Here is a 21,073-nt window from a genome sequence, read left to right on the forward strand (position 1 = left end):
CTTGATTAGAGGCTCCAATTTGTGAGTTTTGTGAGGATTTTAGGGTTTGAAGAGAACCCATGTCGCCCCCACCTGCTTCTTCAACGACCAGACAACCCCAAGTGGGTGTTTGGTTTGTTTTTAATTCTTGTTTTTTTAATAAATCAAGTTTCAAGTTTAACAAGTTTGGCCCCTACATTTTCCTTAGTTTATAATTTAAGGGTTTTAACCCACTCATAAATCACTATCTAACTAGGTCAGAATTATTCCTAGTCAGTTTAGTAGGTTCGGGAAGTCATAACCCGTTTTACTTTAAGTCCCGTTAAATCATGCCTTTTATCCATTCTATTTTCTTGAAAGCTCTTATTCACTTTTAAATAAATATTAGGATTATTCAATTTATTCCTAATATTTGCCGGTTTACTTTTACCACTAACGGTACTTTCCCCGTCTTTTGTATTAACGGGGTTTAATTACCAAACCCGTTTTCGGGGTGTTACAAGTCTACCCCCCTTAGAGAGGTTTCGTCCTCGAAACCTTTTCTTACATAATTCATTGAGTTTAAACTCAATGTATTTGATCCGAGAAATCTTTTAAGCGTTGCTTATACTTTTAACCAATTGTTAGCATTACCAGATAAGTATGGTAACATCTTTTGGTCACTAATTGTCTACGTATCTCATACGACATAGTGCAACTTGAAATAACGTAATCTCGTTATTTCCACTAGTTTAGTTAACTTATCGATACCCATCGCTTTCATATACTATCGAATTCTTTATAAATCCGTTACTTTGACCCTTTTAAAGGTCTTTAGTGAAATTTTTCACCTTTAGCAACAAATTCTTTTGTTTTCAAATTTATTTGTTCGGTTCAGTTATACCGAATCTACCGCTTACACGCAAACCAAATTTCTTGATTTGAATCGCTGACCTTAACCGGTCTCACTAACTAGACTTATCAGTCCAGTTACTTTTTTACCGCTCGCTTGGTTATAATGTGATTTTACCTCACATTGCATTTCTTGACCGTGATCGTGTCACATCATGTTTAATTCATATCAACCTTTCATTTTTGAGAACATCTCTTTTCGAATATATCGTCTTGCGCCTATTAGTGTCAAGACTTGTATCCTTCATGCTTACTATTTAAATTCCTATTAGAATTTATATTTGTAAAAACGTTGTTTCTTACTAAAAACCAAGGTTTTAGTTTTAGGATCTTCTCTTTAACTTTTGTCAATTATGCATACCAGGATATTGACAGTCCATAATTTATTCTTTTACAGTCTTAGTTTTATGCGGGTTTCTCAACCGATTCCCTCGCTTTATCTAATTAACCCGTAGGTTTTCATCATTTAGCCTTATGGGCTATTTTGATTAGGCTTTCACCTCTTTAGGGCGAAGTCCTTATAACTCCTTTCTAATCATGACCCGTGGGTCGTTTTAGTCTCGTAGACCTTTCATTTGTTTATAGCCCTAAAGGTTATGTTGATCCCGTAGATCACTACTTACTCATGTCATTCTTAAAATACATGTTTGGTGTTAAGGCACCCTGTTTTTGTTCGAAGAATCATTTGGTTTCAAGCTTAGATTCCGGTAACCTTAATTGTAGTTTCGTGGCTACAATTGTTTTCTTTCGGACAATTTTCCGATTTTATGACTTCTCATGTCATTTATGCGTTAGTTCTTCTTATGCTTACTGTTATTTGATTTGCATACATTCTTATTTGGTTATGTCTCATTACCGGGCTCATTACTCTTTTGCTTTTAACGTTACCATTAACCCGCTTGCGTTTACTCATGCCGTTCGGCATGATATTATATTCAACCCGTTCAACTTAAAAATAGTTGAACATAATTTATTCAAAATTTCTAATTACATTATCTTGTCGTCTTTTAGTTATGACTCAAAACCTGAGTCTTTTAACCTTCCATCCGAGTTCCCGTTTCTCGGTCTACGCATGTGTTAAATTTTTTTTACCCATCGACCGGATGTTTTACCGAAGTCGTTATTATTGCAACCCTCCCGGTATGCATTAAGACCTTGATTCATTTTTATATTCCGAATTTATCCTCGAGTTTGACGTTTTACAAAAACGGCCCGTTAAGAGGCATATTTGCTTTTCCCGGGTTCGAGTGCAAGTACACTCCCTTCCAAAGCATATCCTAATCATTTTCCATGTTTGCATTCTCCGGGTTCGAGTGTAAGTACACCCCCTCCCAGTGCATATCTTAATCGTTTTACATGTTTTGCATTCTCCGGGTTCGAGTGTAAGTACACCCCCTCCCAATGCGTATCTTAATCGTTTTACATGTTTTGCATTCTCCGGGTTCGAGTGTAAGTACACCCCCTCCCAATGCGTATCTTAATCGTTTTACATGTTTTGCATTCTTCGGGTTCGAGTGTAAGTACACCCCCTCCCAATGCGTATCTTAATCGTTTTACATGTTTTGCATTCTCCGGGTTCGAGTGTAAGTACACCCCCTCCCAATGCGTATCTTAATCGTTTAACATGTTTTGCATTCTCCGGGTTCGAGTGTAAGTACACCCCCTCCCAATGCGCATCTTAATCGTTTTACATGTTTTGCATTCTCCGGGTTCGAGTGTAGGTACACCCCCTCCCAATGCGTATCTTAATCGTTTTACATGTTTTGCATTCTCCGGGTTCGAGTGTAAGTACACCCCCTCCCAATGCGTATCTTAATCGTTTTACATGTTTTGCATTCTCCGGGTTCGAGTGTAAGTACACCCCTCCCAATGCGTATCTTAATCGTTTTACATGTTTTGCATTCTCCGGGTTCGAGTGTAAGTACACCCCCTCCCAATGCGTATCTTAATCGTTTTACATGTTTTGCATTCTCCGGGTTCGAGTGTAAGTACACCCCCTCCCAATGCGTATCTTAATCGTTTGACATGTTTTTGCATTCTCCGGGTTCATTATTCTTATATAATACGCTTCCGTCACTCGGCTGCGCGTTTACATTATGATCAGATATGTTGCTTATCTGATTCATTTGGGTACTTTTTAATTTGTCCCACTCACCCCGTCCTTACTTCATCTGGTGTAAGCGTGTCCATCATAAAAAGTTCATGGTATCCTGTGTTCACTACCTACTTGGCCAGAGTAGGCGATCAACACATGACATACATGACCCTTTTATAACTTTCACATCACACCCCATGTAAGTAACACCTCTATTTATTTCTCTGGGAAACAATATCCTGGATAGGCATTCTATTCAGGTTTTTCCAAGTTTTCAATCTACATATGCAACTATCAGTTTCTACGTATTTGTTGCATATTTCTATTCACGCAATAATTTAAACGTGCACCTGGTAAATGCTTGCCCTAACGGGCTTTCTTGCCATTACTTATTTGCGATTGTTACGCGATTTAGGTCCTTGATGAGTATGCTCTTCTTGTCATATCTCGGACCGTTCCATCATCATACCCACAATTTGTTCAACTCTCGTCATCTTCAGACGCGAGTGTCCTTCAATTAATACATTCACAAGAGTTAGTAATTTCAACTTCAATAATCGCCCGTATTATAATACAAGGCTTTTTCTACTATGCGCGTCAACGCATAGTAGTTTCGTCAACCATATTAATCATTTTAATTGGGGTAACGTGTATCACACGATAGCCTTACGTGTTGTTTACAACACTTTAGCATGCTAAGCTATTAACATACATGTACTTACCGGATTTGCGATCGAGCCTCGAACCGAACACACCTTACTCTTTAACCATGAGCTCTGATTACCAACTTGTAACACCGTAGTTACTATTTAAGCGGTTTTACATGTAAATACCAACAATTGGATGTGTAGTCTACGGGTAATTAAGATTTTGCTACATTGAAATATACGGGTTCGTTAAAACTTTACAAATCATAAGTTATTCAACATAGCGTAATCGAATTCGTCGTTTAAAATTTACGACGAGGCAATGTGCGGAAGCATGTTTCATGATCGTGTTCGGTTCTTGCTCGTCGCTTGATCTTCATCCGTGCACTCTAGGCATTCACCTATGATCAAAACCAACTTAAAAGTTAGTTTTGATAGTCAAATATTAAGTTCAAACAAGTACAGGGGTTAAAAATGACAAAATTTGAAAATTTTCGGAGTTAGGGGGCTAGACGTGATGCCAAGGGCCTAGGTGTCACGCCTAGCCCTGTTTTTCACAGCCTGTTGCCTTCAGCTGATGCTGTACATACCCAACACGATCTGGTTTCACGGAAACGTCCATAACTTCTTCGTTATTGATCCGTTTTACCCGATTCTTTTTCCTACGCGTCCGTAATTTAATCCTCCATCTTATGGAGTTAAAATCCTACATCCAACATAAGAAATTTTGAGACTTCTAAGCATTCGTCTCGTTACCTTTTTACCGAATTTTAACCCGTTTATGCATTTTATCAAACAAACGTATTTATTTGATTCCTATATCTCATACACTTCTTCAAATTAATGTTACCTACTATATTAGGTTCTAATCATAGGCTTATTACACCATTTAAGTCCGTTTTCGCTCGTATGCTTATTTTGACCCGTTAAGGGTATTTAAGCACTTTCGAACCTAAAATCACTTTCGATTGCTTCTAACATTCCATCACCACATTTCTTATCCTAAAATCTCCCACCACAACTGTATTTTAAGGTGAGTTTAATGTGGTGATCAATATAAACCAAATTTTTACCTCTTGGTTCATTAATTTACGGCAAAAACTAAAATAGTGCCTTTTGACTAACATATTACATCTTTCAACTTCTATACTTATTCTAAGTATTTATCTAATCATGAAATTCGCTTCCAAACAACCTTTAAGGGTTGTTTGTTCAACTTAGCCTACAAGGGCGTTTTGGTCGATTTTGGTCCTTTTACGACGAAGGACTCTCTCTCAAATTATTCGACCAAAATAGCATTCTTAACTACAACATAATTATGCGTACCTGGCCCGGATCAATAAGTAGACCCGATTTATACCTCGTTTTCATTATCACACCATCAATGGTGACGTAATTATCCAATTTGCTAATTGGTCCTGTTAACACAAGACTCGACAACCACATTAGTCGATATTGTCAAATGGTGTTATCACCACCATTCGACCCGTTTGGAGTATATGCCCAACATTATCTATTTAATCAAAAACATCGTTTTTGATCTCCAATTCATACATCCATCTATCCCGGATTTTATTACCACCCCCCCTTTTTTTCTTTTACACTCTTTTCTTACAAATTCAACCCATTTCGGCTTACGCCATGGGTATCCTTTTAACCTTGATTTACATTAGTCGATATTTGACAAATTTCCATATTTCCAATATTATTGTTATCACGTTTACAATGTATCGAATAAACGGGTATTCTACATAAGTGTGTAAATTACACTTACCTCGCATCCACGCCACGCTTTTCTTTCCGTACTTGCTCCGTTTGACCCGCTCCCTCCTCCAAGCTTTCACCTAGCTTGTTACGCATCAAACTATTGTCAAACATTTACAAGGCAGTTAAATTAGTCATTAACAATCACGACTATTCCACCTCACTTATTTTCTATGCCGAAGCTACTATTCGGCTTCATGATTCGTTAACTTAACTTATCTAAAGTTAACTACTTTCAATCACATGTTTACTACATTAAGTCTAAATCAACATAGTATTTAGAACTCTTATCACTTCATATCACGCGTAATTGCCATATCATTCGAATACGCGTTTTCACTCTAAATTCAATACTTTAGTTCTCATTTAGGCATTTTAACAAACACCTAATGTGCATAATTTCACATATTCACTAACTAGTTTATAATTAGTTATTTTCACCAAGATTTACATAACAATCAAACCTCTAGGTCTAGTGTTCATGAATTACATCAAGAACTTATATTATAACAATCAATTTTTCATCAATTTAACACTCTAATCCGAGTGTTCATCATATTGTCAATAAACCCACTTAACTTATCAATGGATCATTATGAATTTCATAGATTATCCAATAATCCAACATGTTATTGACTAGGGTCTACTCCTAGACATCATATTACTTCAAGATTCATCCATGCATGACATAATCAAGCTCAATTTCAGTTTCTTACAAATAACTTAGATTTTAAGATGGATCAAAACATCACAATTTTACATACCTTATGATCCTTTCAACTAGGTGTTCATGAATTTGTGCTTGAAATTCGATTTAGACTTGATTAGAGGCTCCAATTTGTGAGTTTTGTGAGGATTTTAGGGTTTAAAGAGAACCCATGTCGCCCCCTGCTTCTTCAACGACCAGACAACCCCAAGTGGGTGTTTGGTTTGTTTTTAATTCTTGTTTTTAATAAATCAAGTTTCAAGTTTAACAAGTTTGGCCCCTACATTTTCCTTAGTTTATAATTTAAGGGTTTTAACCCACTCATAAGTCACTATCTAACTAGGTTAGAATTATTCCTAGTCAGTTTAGTAGGTTCGGGAAGTCATAACCCGTTTTACTTTAAGTCCCGTTAAATCATGCCTTTTATCCATTCTATTTTCTTGAAAGCTCTTATTCACTTTTAAATAAATATTAGGATTATTCAATTTATTCCAAATATTTGCCGGTTTACTTTTACCACTAACGGTACTTTCCCCGTCTTTTGTATTAACGGGGTTTAATTACCAAACCCGTTTTCGGGGTGTTACATTTTGGGTCTTGCATTATTGAGAAATGGTTAGATGAACATACGTTGCAAGAGATGAAATGCTCTCAACTAGACCCACCACATAACCGGCTACCTAGCCAGCCGCGGGCCGCCGCCATCGCCGCCCCGCCGCTGTCGTCGCCACCCCGCCTCCACCGCTGACCTCCGCTGCCAGGCGCTGCCAGCCGCCACATACCGCCGCTGCTGACCCCTGCCTGCCGCCGCTTGGCGCCGCGCCTTCGTTGCGTCTCGTTGGTTTGTTTACTAGCCCTTGTTCGTTGAACCTCGGTGTCTGGACCGGTTAGTCATTAACCGAGGTATAATCTTTCTCATCGGTAGTTAAATATATTTTACCGTGCTCGTATTTGTATGTAACCGGATCCTGTCTGGTTTCGTTTTGTTGATCATTAGTTTATATTTCCGCTGCGTTTTATTAATTAACTCGTTTAATTAATCAACTATTATTTATTGAACCGGGTTTTTGATAAATAAAATTTTAACCGATCACTACGGAAACCCAACAGTGGTATCAGAGCCTTGGTTACAACATACGAGTCGGTACCGGTCCTTTTAACCAGAATTAGAACACAAACTTTATTTATTTAAAGTTTCTGATCTAAGTTTTATAGGTTATTGATATTCGCTAATTTACACATATTTTAGTCCCCCGTTTTACCCCTATTTTATGTGTTTTCGGCCGTAAAACCGTCATTCGGATACTTAATTATCTACATTTTTGTTTACAGGCCTAAAACAGCATACCAGACAAGATGATAACAAAAACGAGGAATTTCCAGACAAAACGACGAAGCTGCGAAACTTCTGTTAGAAAACTGACCTGGGCATTTGGAACGGTCGTGCGACCTCATGCACAACCGTGCGTCACCGATGACCCATGAATGACCCGGCAGTGAACGAGGCGTGCAACTCCGCGTGCAGGGCATTCGATGACCAGCCCCGATCCCGGATATGCACGCCCGTGCACCCCATGGCACGCCCGTGCGAGACCGAAGACCAGTCAACTCTGCTGATGTTATGCAGTATGGTGGACCACCACCAATAATTGCTTAAAGTGCATGGTCGTGCGATCGCTGCACGACCGTGCGACATCGAAAAAGCATAAAAACAGAACAGAAACACTCTGTTATGAATTCTGGAATTTTGGAGAGCTTTGCAGGCGATTTTGAGGCTCCGAAGGCTCCTGCAGTCACCCGGATTCAAGCCACATTGCCCGGTTTTGCTCATTTACTATCCGGATTCTTAATCTTATGCTTGTTTATGGTTGGGTTTTCTAATCTTTCCATGTTTTTGTTTCTTTCAAGCATTTAGATTAATATTTATGTATTATTGTAGCCTTTGGGCAAAAACACAACAATCCCTTGCTTGATTATAACCATTAGTATGTTAATCTATGTTTTTAATGAAATTTGGAAGTGTTTTCTATGATTATCTTTGATGATTAGTTTGCAACCTTGTTATTGATATTGATTTCTTGATTATAAGTAATTGTGTTGGATGATTGGTGCTTGGTTAGGTAAGATAGTTGAAAAATGAAGCTTATTTAATCATGTATTAGTAAACTTTTAATTTGGTTAACTAGCTTAACTTGGTTAAAATGTGGGCACCATGATACTCTAACGGGTTAGTGGTTTAATAAAATGTAATTATTGTTAATCAAGAAAGCTTGCCTTCACGGAAGGACTCTAACGGGTTAGATGGTGTTGTTACGAATTCTTGCCATGATTTGTTAGCTTAGTGAGTAGTTTCGGCCAAAATTACTATCTTGGTGAATTTATGCGTAAGATTTGTAAAATGAACTCAGTTGTGATTTAATCTAGTTTATGCTTGTCTCGGTGGTTGCATTGTGTTTATCGGTGTTGCTTTCTTTGATTAAGTGAGGTTAGAAAACTCCTAACGGATGACTAACTTATTTTTAGGAGATTTTCATAGACATTTATCAATTGCACGTTAAAGAACAATTTTAGGTGGTTAAAGTGTGTTTATCGTTTTAACTTTCCGAATGATTGTCATGTTAGGATTCCCGAAAGGGATACTAATTGTCTCGAAATGGAAAATTGACCGAATACTTCTAGTGCCAAAACCGACTTAGTTGACATGCTTTGGTTGTATATTAAGCAAGGCTATTTATATAAAATCTACTATGTTTTATACGTATTTATTTATGCTTACTTTAGTTTAATTAAAACCAAAACAACTTATGTTTTTACCGGTAATTTAGTGATAAAGGTCTAGTATTATTTCTCCGCCCATTTCCGTGGATCGATACTTGGTTCTTACCGATACTTTACTACATATATGACGGGGTACACTTGCCCTTTCGTGTGTGTTTTGATGTAAAAGTAATAATCACTTTTATAAATTTAAAACCAAATCGTGTGTAATTTCATTGTAAAAAAATGTATAGTCGCGCACGTACCAGTTATCTAAAACTAATTGTCCCGAGAGGTGAAAGGGTCCTTTTGGTTATGTCGCAAATTTAATATCTAAATTAAAACCGACTATAACGACCCTATTTGGTAAAAATTAAAATCAATAGTCTATGCCATCCTACTACTATATCTAAATTAAATCCGGATTTATTTATTCATTTATTCTTTGAGTTTTCGGCTACGAAAAATTATTTTTATACTAGCCGATTCGATTATTTTCATTGCTTTAATTTTTATAAAAATTTCGGCCCATTTTCGGATTTTTATAAATTTTTCAGCCCATTTAAAATAATATTTTGTTTCTTTTAAAAAAAACAGCCTTTTTATAATAATATAATATTCTTGTCGAGCAATTTTTCGTGTCCTCAACCCCTGCTCCCGACGCTGCTGAGCCTTCAGACGAACCCGAGCGTGATCTGAGGAGACGTCTTCATTAGAGATCCCGTGCGGTTGCGCTGCAACTCGCAGCAGCTGTGGACGAGCAGGTGGTATCCGCTGAGACAGAGGGCCCGGCCGACGAAGGACACATCATCATGGCTAACGACAAGAAGCGTGTTTACGAAAAAGCTTCATTCACGTTGGACAGGACCATACACAGTAAAAGAGGTATTTCCTTATGGGACTGTTGCAATAGAGAACGCGGACGGCGTTATTTTCAAGGTAAATGGGCATCGGTTGAAGGTTTACGTTGGAGGGCCGATCGAGTCGGCGGTGGAGGTTATCAAGCTCCACACCCCGCATACAGCTTAAGTGTGGGGACATGAGTCTTGCTATCGACTCGCCAACAAAAATTTAGCATGAGTCTTGCTATCGACTCGCCGACAAAAATTTAGCATGAGTCTTGCTATCGACTCGCCAACAAAAATTTAGCATGAGTCTTGCTATCGACTCGCCAACAAAAATTTAGCATGATTCTTGCTATCGACTCGCCGACAAAAATTTCACATGAGTCTTGCTATCGACTCGCCGACAAAAATTTAGCACGAGTCTACGCTACTGACTCGCGGATAAAAAATGTAGCAATAGCGTCAAAAGCGCTTTAGGGGTAAAATCGTCTTTTTATGTGTTTTTCTAGTTTTAGCGTAATTTAGGAGTGTTTGGTAGTTTCCGTTTGTTTGTACAACTTTTGTACGTGCCAAGTGAAGGGTCTACATGGGAATATTGTTAAAACATGTTGCGGATGGTAAAAATGGCGAAAAACGGCCAAAAAGAGTGCTGAAACTGGTTTCTGCAGCAAACAGACACATCTGCAGATTGGCATGGCCGTGCCATGGGTCGCACACCCGTGCGATTTCGGGCTGGCCTACACCTCGAGTCGCACCCCCCTGCATTACCGAGGTCAACGTGCAAGAATGGGTCAACATCGGATCCGCACGCCCGTGCGAATATCCGCATGACCGTGCGCATGGTCAGGGGCATTTTTTTCATTGTTCCATATAAAAGCCCTCATCTGCATCCACTTCTCACATTCGTGAAACCCTACTGCACTCTCGTTCCTGGCCAATTTTTTTCCCCAAAATCGCACCATTTTTCGCACGGTTTCTCAGATCTTCTCGCACGGTTTGATTTTTTTTCTTGTCAATTTCCTGTTATCGCTTTCTAGGGTTAGATTCTCCGATTTCTTCAAGGATTTTTAGGGTTCCCTTCATAAACAAATCGAAACCCTAGCCCTTGCAAGAACTTCACAAATCATGAACACCCGGCTGATTTCCTATCCCCCTGTCACTAAAAACTTGAAAAATTTCGAAAAAATTTGACTGTTCTGATTCGGGGTTAAGAATCTGCAGAAAACGGGATCGCACGGTCGTTCTGTACATGGAACGGTCGTGCGTATGCGGGTCGTTCATGATTTTTAACTGTGGTGCCGGATATGCACGGTGATGCGACCAGTTGCACGTCCGTGCAATCCCGTCATGTTCCGATAATCAAGACCGCACCACCACTGATCTCGGTGACGCATTACCATGCGTCCATTCGCACGCCCATGCGAAACACCCAGATCAGTTTAACAGAATCTTCATAACTGTGTGTTCGGCTGAGCATGAATAGGAGGAATAGAATCAGCCACCACCCACACCACCACACCAGCAGTTCCAGCAGCACCAAGACTGGCCACCCGGCATCCCATCTTATCCTGATTTGTACCAACAATTTCAACAAATGCAGCTGAACCAGGAGCAGCTGCGAGTCAACCAGGAGGTGGTGCTGACGGTGATGATGAGTAACTGGTGGTGGTAGTAGCATTTTAGTACTTTATATTTCGGGTGTTCATTTTGCGTAGTATTTCAAACACCCCCGGATTGTATTTTATTTTCAAACACTTTACTTTATCTCTTGTCTTTGTTGGGATTTCTAGTATTTCTATTTATGTACATTATGGTTTTTATGTTTATTCTGTTACTGCTCTGTTTTGGTGTACATGTGACATACTTGCAGATTTTGGCTATCAAGTCTTTGACCGGAGCATATGACAGACACAGCTTTGGAAGTCTCGATTCATCAGATATCATCTTGAGGGGAGTACTATTATCCTTTTTCTCTATATTTCGGTTTCGCATTGGGGACAATGCGAAGTTCAAGTGTGGGGAGGGGGTTAACTTTGTTAACTTTGTTTGTCCTCTAAAAAAATAAAAAAAAACCCAGAAAATCATCCAAAAATATCCGTGTTCTGTATATATTTTAGTAAATAAACTGGTTGGTTGTGTTTTAGAAAGCTTTGGACATGATAAAAACTCGACAAGCAAAATAAATTTTGAAAAAGGAACCAGAAAGCGTGACAAACAAAGAAAGACTTGCATGATAGTTTTCACACTTTTACCCATTCCTTCCGTTACGTGAGCATATTTGAGCCTTGATATTGTCATGTATTTGTTCATTTCGGAGTAGGAGTGAGCCGGATGTCATGTGTAATTTAGAACTTGTCACTAGAATGCTTGTTAAGACCATGAACTTGCGAAATTGTGTAGAAGTGATAGAGGCACCTAGATTACCAATTTGTGTTAGCCTTGTCCTTTGTGTTATGTTTCCCGTAAACCTTACATTACCCTTTAGGATTAACCATGTCGAGCCTTCCCGTATACCTTTGTCTACCCAATATTATCGCCCACTTAGCCAAATGTAGCCTTTTTATGTTTTAAACCTTTTAGTGTTGAAACTCGGTCAAAATAATCGTTTAACTATCGCTTGTGATAGTTTATTATTCATTGTATAAATCCATTAGTTTGCAAAAAAAAAAAAAAAAAAAAAAACAGAAAATAAAACACCCTAAAATAGGGTGAAGTAGACAAAAATCGAGCAATTTTGAATGCTAAAATATTAAAATGTTGTTGATGAGCTCGATTTCGCAAAAGTCGCCTTTTTAAGGCATTTGTATGTATAGTTGTATTGTTTGTTGCTAGTTAAACGCTACTACCGAGTTTTAACCATTTCGCCACTTTATATGTCTACTTCCATACCCTTCGCCCAAGCCTAACGTTACAACCCGTAAAGACCTCTTGATTTAAACTTGTTTGCATGTTAGTTGGTCGAGATGACATCTTATGACAAGCTTATGATATTGCATGTTTCATTGACGAGGCATTGAGTGTTTGCACATACACATTATATGTATGTTTCATAAATAAAACCGAGTGTGTGTGAACATTGTGAGTCGCGTGAAGATTAACATGTTGAGTCGATTAAATGTTAAGTCACGGCTTTTTGATTGTCGCTTTATAATTGCATATGCTTGTTGGGTTTGAGTCTTTTGATGTTGTCTTTCGACAAACCGGCTAACCGTTTATAGTAGTTTTCAATAAAATAGTGTGTAAATTATCGTTCTTTTTTGTTTCCGTCTTTTATTACTTTTTAGTTCAGCTTGCTTGAGGACAAGCAAGGTTCAAGTGTGGGGAGATTTGATATTCGCTAATTTACACATATTTTAGTCCCCCGTTTTACCCCTATTTTATGCGTTTTTGGCCGTAAAACCGTCATTCGGATACTTACTTATCTACATTTTTGTTTACAGGCCTAAAACAGCATACCAGACAAGATGATAGCAAAAACGAGGACTTTCCGGACAAAACGACGAAGCTGCGAAACTTCTGTTAGAAAACTGACCTGGGCATTTGGAATGGTCGTGCGACCTCATGCACGACCGTGCGTCACCGATGACCCATAAATGACCCGGCAGTGAACGAGGCGTGCAACTCCGCGTGCAGGGCATTCGATGACCAGCCCCGATCCCGGATATGCACGCCCGTGCACCCCATGGCACGCCCGTGCAAGACCGAAGACCAGTCAACTCTGCTGATGTCATGCAGTATGGTGGACCACCACCAATAATTGCTTAAAGTGCATGGTCGTGCGATCGCTGCACGACCATGCGGCATCGAAAAAGCATAAAAACAGAACAGAAACACTCTGTTATGAATTCTGGAATTTTGGAGAGCTTTGCAGGCGATTTTGAGGCTCCGAAGGCTCCTGCAGTCACCCGGATTCAAGCCACATTGCCCGGTTTTGCTCATTTACTATCCGGATTCTTAATCTTATGCTTGTTTATGGTTGGGTTTTCTAATCTTTCCATGTTTTGTTAATCTTTCAAGCATTTAGATTAATATTTATGTATTATTGTAGCCTTTGGGCAAAAACACAACAATCCCTTGCTTGATTATAACCATTAGTATGTTAATCTATGTTTGTAATGAAATTTGGAAGTGTTTTCTATGATTATCTTTGATGATTAGTTTGCAACCTTGTTATTGATATTGATTTCTTGATTATAAGTAATTGTGTTGGATGATTGGTGCTTGGTTAGGTAAGATAGTTGAAAAATGAAGCTTATTTAATCATGTATTAGTAAACTTTTAATTTGGTTAACTAGCTTAACTTGGTTAAAATGTGGGCACCATGATACTCTAACGGGTTAGTGGTTTAATAAAATGTAATTATTGTTAATTAAGAAAGCTTTCCTTCACGGAAGGACTCTAACGGGTTAGATGGTGCTGTTACGAATTCTTGCCATGATTTGTTAGCTTAGTTAGTAGTTTCGGCCAAAATTACTATCTTGGTGAATTTATGCGTAAGATTTGTAAAATGAACTCGGTTGTGATTTAATCTAGTTTATGCTTGTCTCGGTGGTTGCATTGTGTTTATCGGTGTTGCTTTCCTTGATTAAGTGAGGTTAGAAAACTCTTAACGGATGACTAACTTATTTTTAGGAGATTTTCATAGACATTTATCAATTGCACGTTAAAGAACAATTTTAGGTGGTTAAAGTGTGTTTATCGTTTTAACTTTCTGAATGATTGTCATGTTAGTATTCCCGAAAGGGATACTAATTGTCTCGAAATGGAAAATTGACCGAATACTTCTAGTGCCAAAACCGACTTAGTTGACATGCTTTGGTTGTATATTAAGCAAGGCTATTTATATAAAATCTACTATGTTTTATACGTATTTATTTATGCTTACTTTAGTTTAATTAAAACCAAAACAACTTATGTTTTTACCGGTAATTTAGTGATAAAGGTCTAGTATTATTTCTCCGCCCATTTCCGTGGATCGATACTTGGTTCTTACTGATACTTTACTGCATATATGACGGGGTACACTTGCCCTTTCGTGTGTGTTTTGATGTAAAAGTAATAATCACTTTTATAAATTTACCAAATCGTGTGTAATTTCATTGTAAAAATATGTATAGTCGCGCACGTACCAGTTATCTAAAACTAATTGTCCCGAGAGGTGAAAGGGTCCTTTTGGTTATGTCGCAAATTTAATATCTAAATTAAAACCGACTATAACGACCCTATTTGGTAAAAATTAAAATCAATAGTCTATGCCATCCTACTACTAGTAACACTTGGGGCATAATGCGAACCATCAGTGTTGGAGCCACAGCACGACACTTGGTTTCTAGTTTATCCTTCCAAGGTGCAAGGACTTCATCGACACATCCGACCCTTCCACATGTGACCGTTTTAGGACGACTATTACTTTTCTTCTCGTGTTACGTGCCCCAGCTGTCTCGAGAACAAAAGTGGCATAGATAAGGCCAAACGTATCAATGCAAGGACAATAGGTTATCCTCGCAGCCTCATAAACCTTGGGAGTTGTGCTTTTCTCACAATTGACAATCGTTGTCAGTCCGCTTGAACCTCTTGCTAATGTTGCGTGCCCCAGCCGCCTTTGGAAAGAGCTTCTAACCGAATTCTCATTCCTTATCGTCTCACCTCACGAAATAAGGAGATATACATCGAAAATACTAATTAAAATCACCTTGCTTATATAACAGATGTCTAATGAAAACAACTCCTTCATTTTTAAGTCTATACTTGAAAAGGAAAAGAAATGAAACTTTGAATAACACCAACCTTCTCGAATGGCACCGCAATCTGAGAATAGTTCTCAAGTTGGAGTAAAAGCTGTATATCTTAGATGGCCCAGTCCCTACCGAGCCTGAAAGTAATTCTACTACTGCTTGCAAGGCACTGGAGAAACATAACGAGGATGCCGTTGAGGTAGCCTGCCTTATGAAAGCCACCATGTCTCCTGAACTTCAGAAGAACATGGAAGATAAGGATGCTTATGACATGATCCAGCAACTGAAAGGCATGTTCCAGAAACAAGCCCGACAGGAGCGATATGACACCATGAAACAGCTCATAAGCTATGAAATGCTGGAAGGATCATGTATCAGTACTCATGTGCTAAAGATGAATGGATACATTGACCAGATGAACAAACTTGGTTATTCCACAAAACCAACCAAGTTCTAAAGGTCAAGTCTAGTGGTGTTAAGAAGCTCAATAACAAGAAAAGGAAACATAAGAGCAAAGGCAAGAGAAAGGTTGTTGTTGCTGCCAGAAATGCCACCAACAACAAGCATGTTGCAAAACCACACCCTCCTAGGAGCGTCAGTGCTTTGAATGCAACCAAATGGGGCACTTGAAAGGAATCTGCCCACGGTATCTAGCCAAGCTGAATATGAACAAGACCAATAACATTGGCACTTCTTCCGATATTCTCGTTTATGTTATCGAACTTTTCACTGTTTCTAGCAACACATGGGTATTTGATACCGGATGTGGTTACCACATCTTTAATGTCTTGCAAGAGCCTAAAAAGTGAAAGAAACTGAAACAAGGACACCTGGAAACTCATAGTTGGTAATAGAAAGAGAGTTCCAGTTCTTGCAACTGGAACATTTTTGTTTTTTCATGTTCCCCTGGCGTTGTAGTTACTTTAAATAACTATTTATATGCATCTGGTTTGACCAGAAACATTATTTCAGTTTCTTCATTGTTTGAACAAGGATTCAATTCAAGTACGTTTCTTAAATGGTTTTTCTATTTTAGCCTACTTGAATGATGTCTTTTATTTTGAGGCTAAACCTCGAAATGGTATTTATGATATTGATGTTCAAACAAGTAATAACATATATCATCTTTCTAAGCGTAACAAAGTCGGTATGAATGAAACGCATTTAAGGCGTTGTTGACTTGGCCACATAAGTAAGGCATGCATAAAATGGCTCCAGCCCGAGGGGATTCTTGAATCCACTAGACAGGACTCCTTTGATGATTTCGAATCTTGCTTAGCTGGAAAACTCACAAAGCACCCCTTCACCGATGTTGGTGAACGGATCAATGGTCTTCTAGAACTCATTCACATGATGTATATGGTCCTTTCAGAACCATGTCTAGAAACCATGAATAAAAACCAGCTTGATAGAAAGATAAAAGTACTTCGATCAGATCGAGGTGGTGAATACCTCAACTTTGAATTTCTAAATCATCTGAAAGAGTGTGGAATAGTTTCACAACCCTCTCCACCTGGCACACAACTTAATGGCGTGAGTGAAAGGTGAAATCAAACTCTACTTGATATGGTTTGATTGATGATGTATAGAACTAACTTGCCTCACTCCTTTTGGATCATGCTCTTATGACCGCTACCCACATTGCCAACTTGACTCCGACTAAAAGGTAAACAAAACCGCCATATGAGATATGGCATGGGCGTAAACCCGATTTAGAATACCTTAGAGTATGGGGATGTGATGAATACATCACAAGTGATTCTGATGATAAGCTCAATCCTCAAGATGAAAGGGTTATTTTCGTAGGATACTATAAAAGAAGCGGATATTATTTCTACCATCCTGATGCAAATGTGATTTCCATCAAACGAAAAGGACACTTTCTCGAGGAAGAACTTCTTAATCGAGAAACTGGAAATAATGTGGTTGATCTAGAAGAAATTCGAGAACCACAAACAACCGCTAATGTAGTCGGACTGTCTGATCAACAAGTAGTTGTTGCCAATGAATCAGACATAAAACACAAGCGATTGCAGAAGTTGTAGAACTCGCAAGAATTTTGATAGATGCCTATGGCGTCTAAAAGGTCCCGAAGTCTTATTAGTAGCTGAGTCTAACAACGAACCTGCTAACTACAAATCTGCAATCTTAGATTCGAAATCTGAGAAATGGCAAGAAGCCATGAACGTCGAGATGCAATCTATGCATGGCAATCAAGTATGGGACTTGGTTGAGCTACCCCCCGAATCTCGGGCAATAGGAAGCAAATGGATTTTCAAGAAAAAAACCGATATGCATGGAAATATACACACCTATAAAGCACGGCTAGTTGCGAAATGTTTCACTCAAACTCAAAGTATTGAAAATGAGACCTTCTCGCCCGTTGCTATGATTAAATCAATCAGGATATTGCTTGCCATAGTTGCGTATTATGATTACGAAATATGGCAAATGGATGTCAAAACCGCCTTTCTTAATATACATCTCTCTGAAGATATATATAAGGTTCGGCCTGAAGGTTTCGTCGATCCTAAATATCCAACTAAGGTGTGCAAACCCGATAAGTCCATTTATGGACTCAAGCAAGCATCTCGTAGCTGGAATCTTCATTTTGACCAGAAGATCAAAGAGTTTGGTTTTGTCAAGAATGAAGATGAGGCTTGTGTTTACAGAAAGGTTAGTGGGAGCACCATATCATTCCTCATCCTGTATGTGGATGATATACTGATCATTGGAAATACATCCCTATGCTTAACGAAGTTAAACACCTTTTGGGATCTTGTTTCGCAATGAAAGATCTTGGAGAAACTGCTTACATTATAGGAATGAAGGTCTATAGGGATAGATCTAAGCGGGTTCTAGGGCTAAGTCAAAGAACGTACATAGACAAAATGATGACACGCTTCAAGATGGAAAACTCCAAGAAAGGAGGTGTTCGTATGACTAAAGGAACCGTGTTGAACAAATCGCAATCTCCATCAACGGACATTGAAACTAAGCAAATGGAAGCAGTTCCATATGCTACAGCGATTGGTTCAATCATGTATGCTATGTACTAGACTTAACGTCTCATATGCTTTAAGCATGACCAGTCGTTTTCAGCATAGTCCTGGCATTGCCCATTGGACTGCAGTAAAGAACATTCCGATGTACTTGAGAAGAACTAAAGATATGTTCTTGGTGTTTGGGGGAGTGGAAGAGGAGCTCACTGTAAGGTGTTACACTGATGCTGACTTCCAAAGTGACCGAGATGATTCTCGCTCACAATTAGGATTCGTATTCAGTCTCAATGGAGGAGCTGTCTATTGGAAAAGCTCCAAACAGAGTGTGGTGGCGGATTCAGCCACCGAATCCGAATGTATAGTTGCATTAGATGCTGCGAAAGAATCTGCTTGGATGAAGTAATTCATCAATGACCTCGATGTGGTTTCAAGTGTTCAGAAACCAATCTAGGTGTTCTGTGACAACACATGAATCATTGCTCAAACCAAGGAGCCCAGATCATAGGGTTAAGCACATTCTAAGAAAGTTCCACTATATACGGGAAATACTGGAACGAGGTGACATCTTAATAAGCAAAATAGACACAGATCAAAACTTAGCAGACCCGTTCACTAAACCGATGTCTTAGGACAAGCATGGGAATGCTATCGGTCTTAGATTGGATAACCATTTGTTTTGATTTAGTATTTGGGTGTACGAACGTTCAAACAGTTGTACCTTTTGAATTCACCTTTGATTTACTGGCTAAATGCAAAGCTTGAATCTTACATATGTGTTTGATTTTTGTACGTTTAATCCATGAATCTTGTATTCTAAATTATCCGTAGTCGGTCAGACTCGTGGGAACGAATCTGAATTAAGACTATTCTGACTTTGGACTCAAGTAGTTGACTTCCAAACTCACAAACCTCATTATGAATGACGTTGGATGTAACTCGCATCAAATCATCTTCATGGATCATGGTCATAAGATGTATTTGATTTTGGTATACTCATTTTGTATCCTCTGACCTGAGATACATACTAGAACTTTCGTTTACTGAAGACTATTCTTTGATCAGTGTCAACCGCTGTCGCGTAACTGCCAGTCATAAAGACATTGGTTGGGAGTGGTTCTGAAGTTCAGTGGGAGTTGTATGTAGTCAAGATGGGATTCTGTACTCTTAACACTTAGACATCTCGGCGCCCTCGTTGATTCAAACTGGTGAAGTGTAAGGCCTTACCCAAACTTACTGTTTGTTTGATTGGACCACTTTGATTATGTGAACGAGAACGATAATGATTGAACGCCATGTGAGATTGAATCTGATTCGTGTCTCATTGTTCAATTGATGTCTTTTTACAGAAAGGATAGATGACGAGAATTTCCATAAGTCTACTTTCTTCATGTAGCAAGCCGTTGCTAAAGAGAAGATACCTTGGTTAATGACTTTAAAGTGTCATGCCCTGTTGGGGGCAACTATGTGTAGCTAGAACACCGCTGGCTGTCTGCGTTGAGATCTTATCAGAGACCGTCCAAGTGGGAGCTGTTGGATATTATGTCCGGTTCGATAAGTCAACGCTGCCGACCGGGTCTTGACCCGTAAGAGTTACACCTTGGGCAACGAACTAAAAATCCACTTAACCTGTTTAACTGGTAATTACGAACAATATACGAGACAACTCATAATTATACTTATGATCATAAGCGGGTATTAACTGAGAGACGGGTACATGGACCGGGTGACACGGGTATTCTCACCCTACGCCACTTGTCATCCACCTAACTTGTGGCCAATCAAAACACATGCAATTTTGCGTGTCTTGACACTTGGCTAACATGCACAATGTCCATATCTTTTATATATTTTGGGTCTTGCATTATTGAGAAATGGTTAGATGAACATAAGTTGCAAGAGATTAAATGCTCTCAACTAGACCCACCACATAACCGGCCACCTAGCCAGCCGCGGGCCGCCGCCGTCGCCGCCCCGCTGCTGCCGTCGCCACCCCGCCTCCACCGCTGACCTCCGCTACCAGGCGCTGCCAGCCGCCACATACCGGCGCTGCTGCCCCTGCCTGCCGCCGCCCCTTCGTCGCGTCTCGTTGGTTCGTTTACTAGCCCTTGTTCATTGAACCTCGGTGTCTCGACCGGTTAGTCATTAACCGAGGTATAATCTTTCTCATCGGTAGTTAAATATATTTTACCGTGCTCGTATTTGTATGTAACCGGATCCTGTCGGGTTTCGTTTTGTTGATCATTAGTTTATATTTCCGTTGCGTTTTATTAATTAACTCGTTTAATTAATCAACTATTATTTATTGAACCGGGTTTTTGATAAATAAAATTTTAACCAATCACCACGGAAACCCAACAGTAGGAGCCGCCGAGAGTGTTGTTACTAGAAAACACGCCACATAGATGACACAATATTGGATAAGAACAAGTGGACTCATCATGTTTTGTTGCTAGTATTTAGTGACTGGTTTCATGATGGCTTCGATATATATACTGACCAAGTTCCATAAGGGGACTCGGGGCGGGCACGTTATAGCCAAGTTCCACGCGTGATGAAGATGTAGCACACCGCCGCCGCCCCTAGTTCCACGCGTGATAAAAAGAACGCGTGCTGCACACAACGCGTTAAACATTTGAAAAAGGAACGTTTTTT

Source organism: Helianthus annuus, chromosome 5, assembly GCF_002127325.2.
Source record: "Helianthus annuus cultivar XRQ/B chromosome 5, HanXRQr2.0-SUNRISE, whole genome shotgun sequence".
In the NCBI taxonomy this organism is placed as follows: domain Eukaryota; kingdom Viridiplantae; phylum Streptophyta; class Magnoliopsida; order Asterales; family Asteraceae; genus Helianthus; species Helianthus annuus.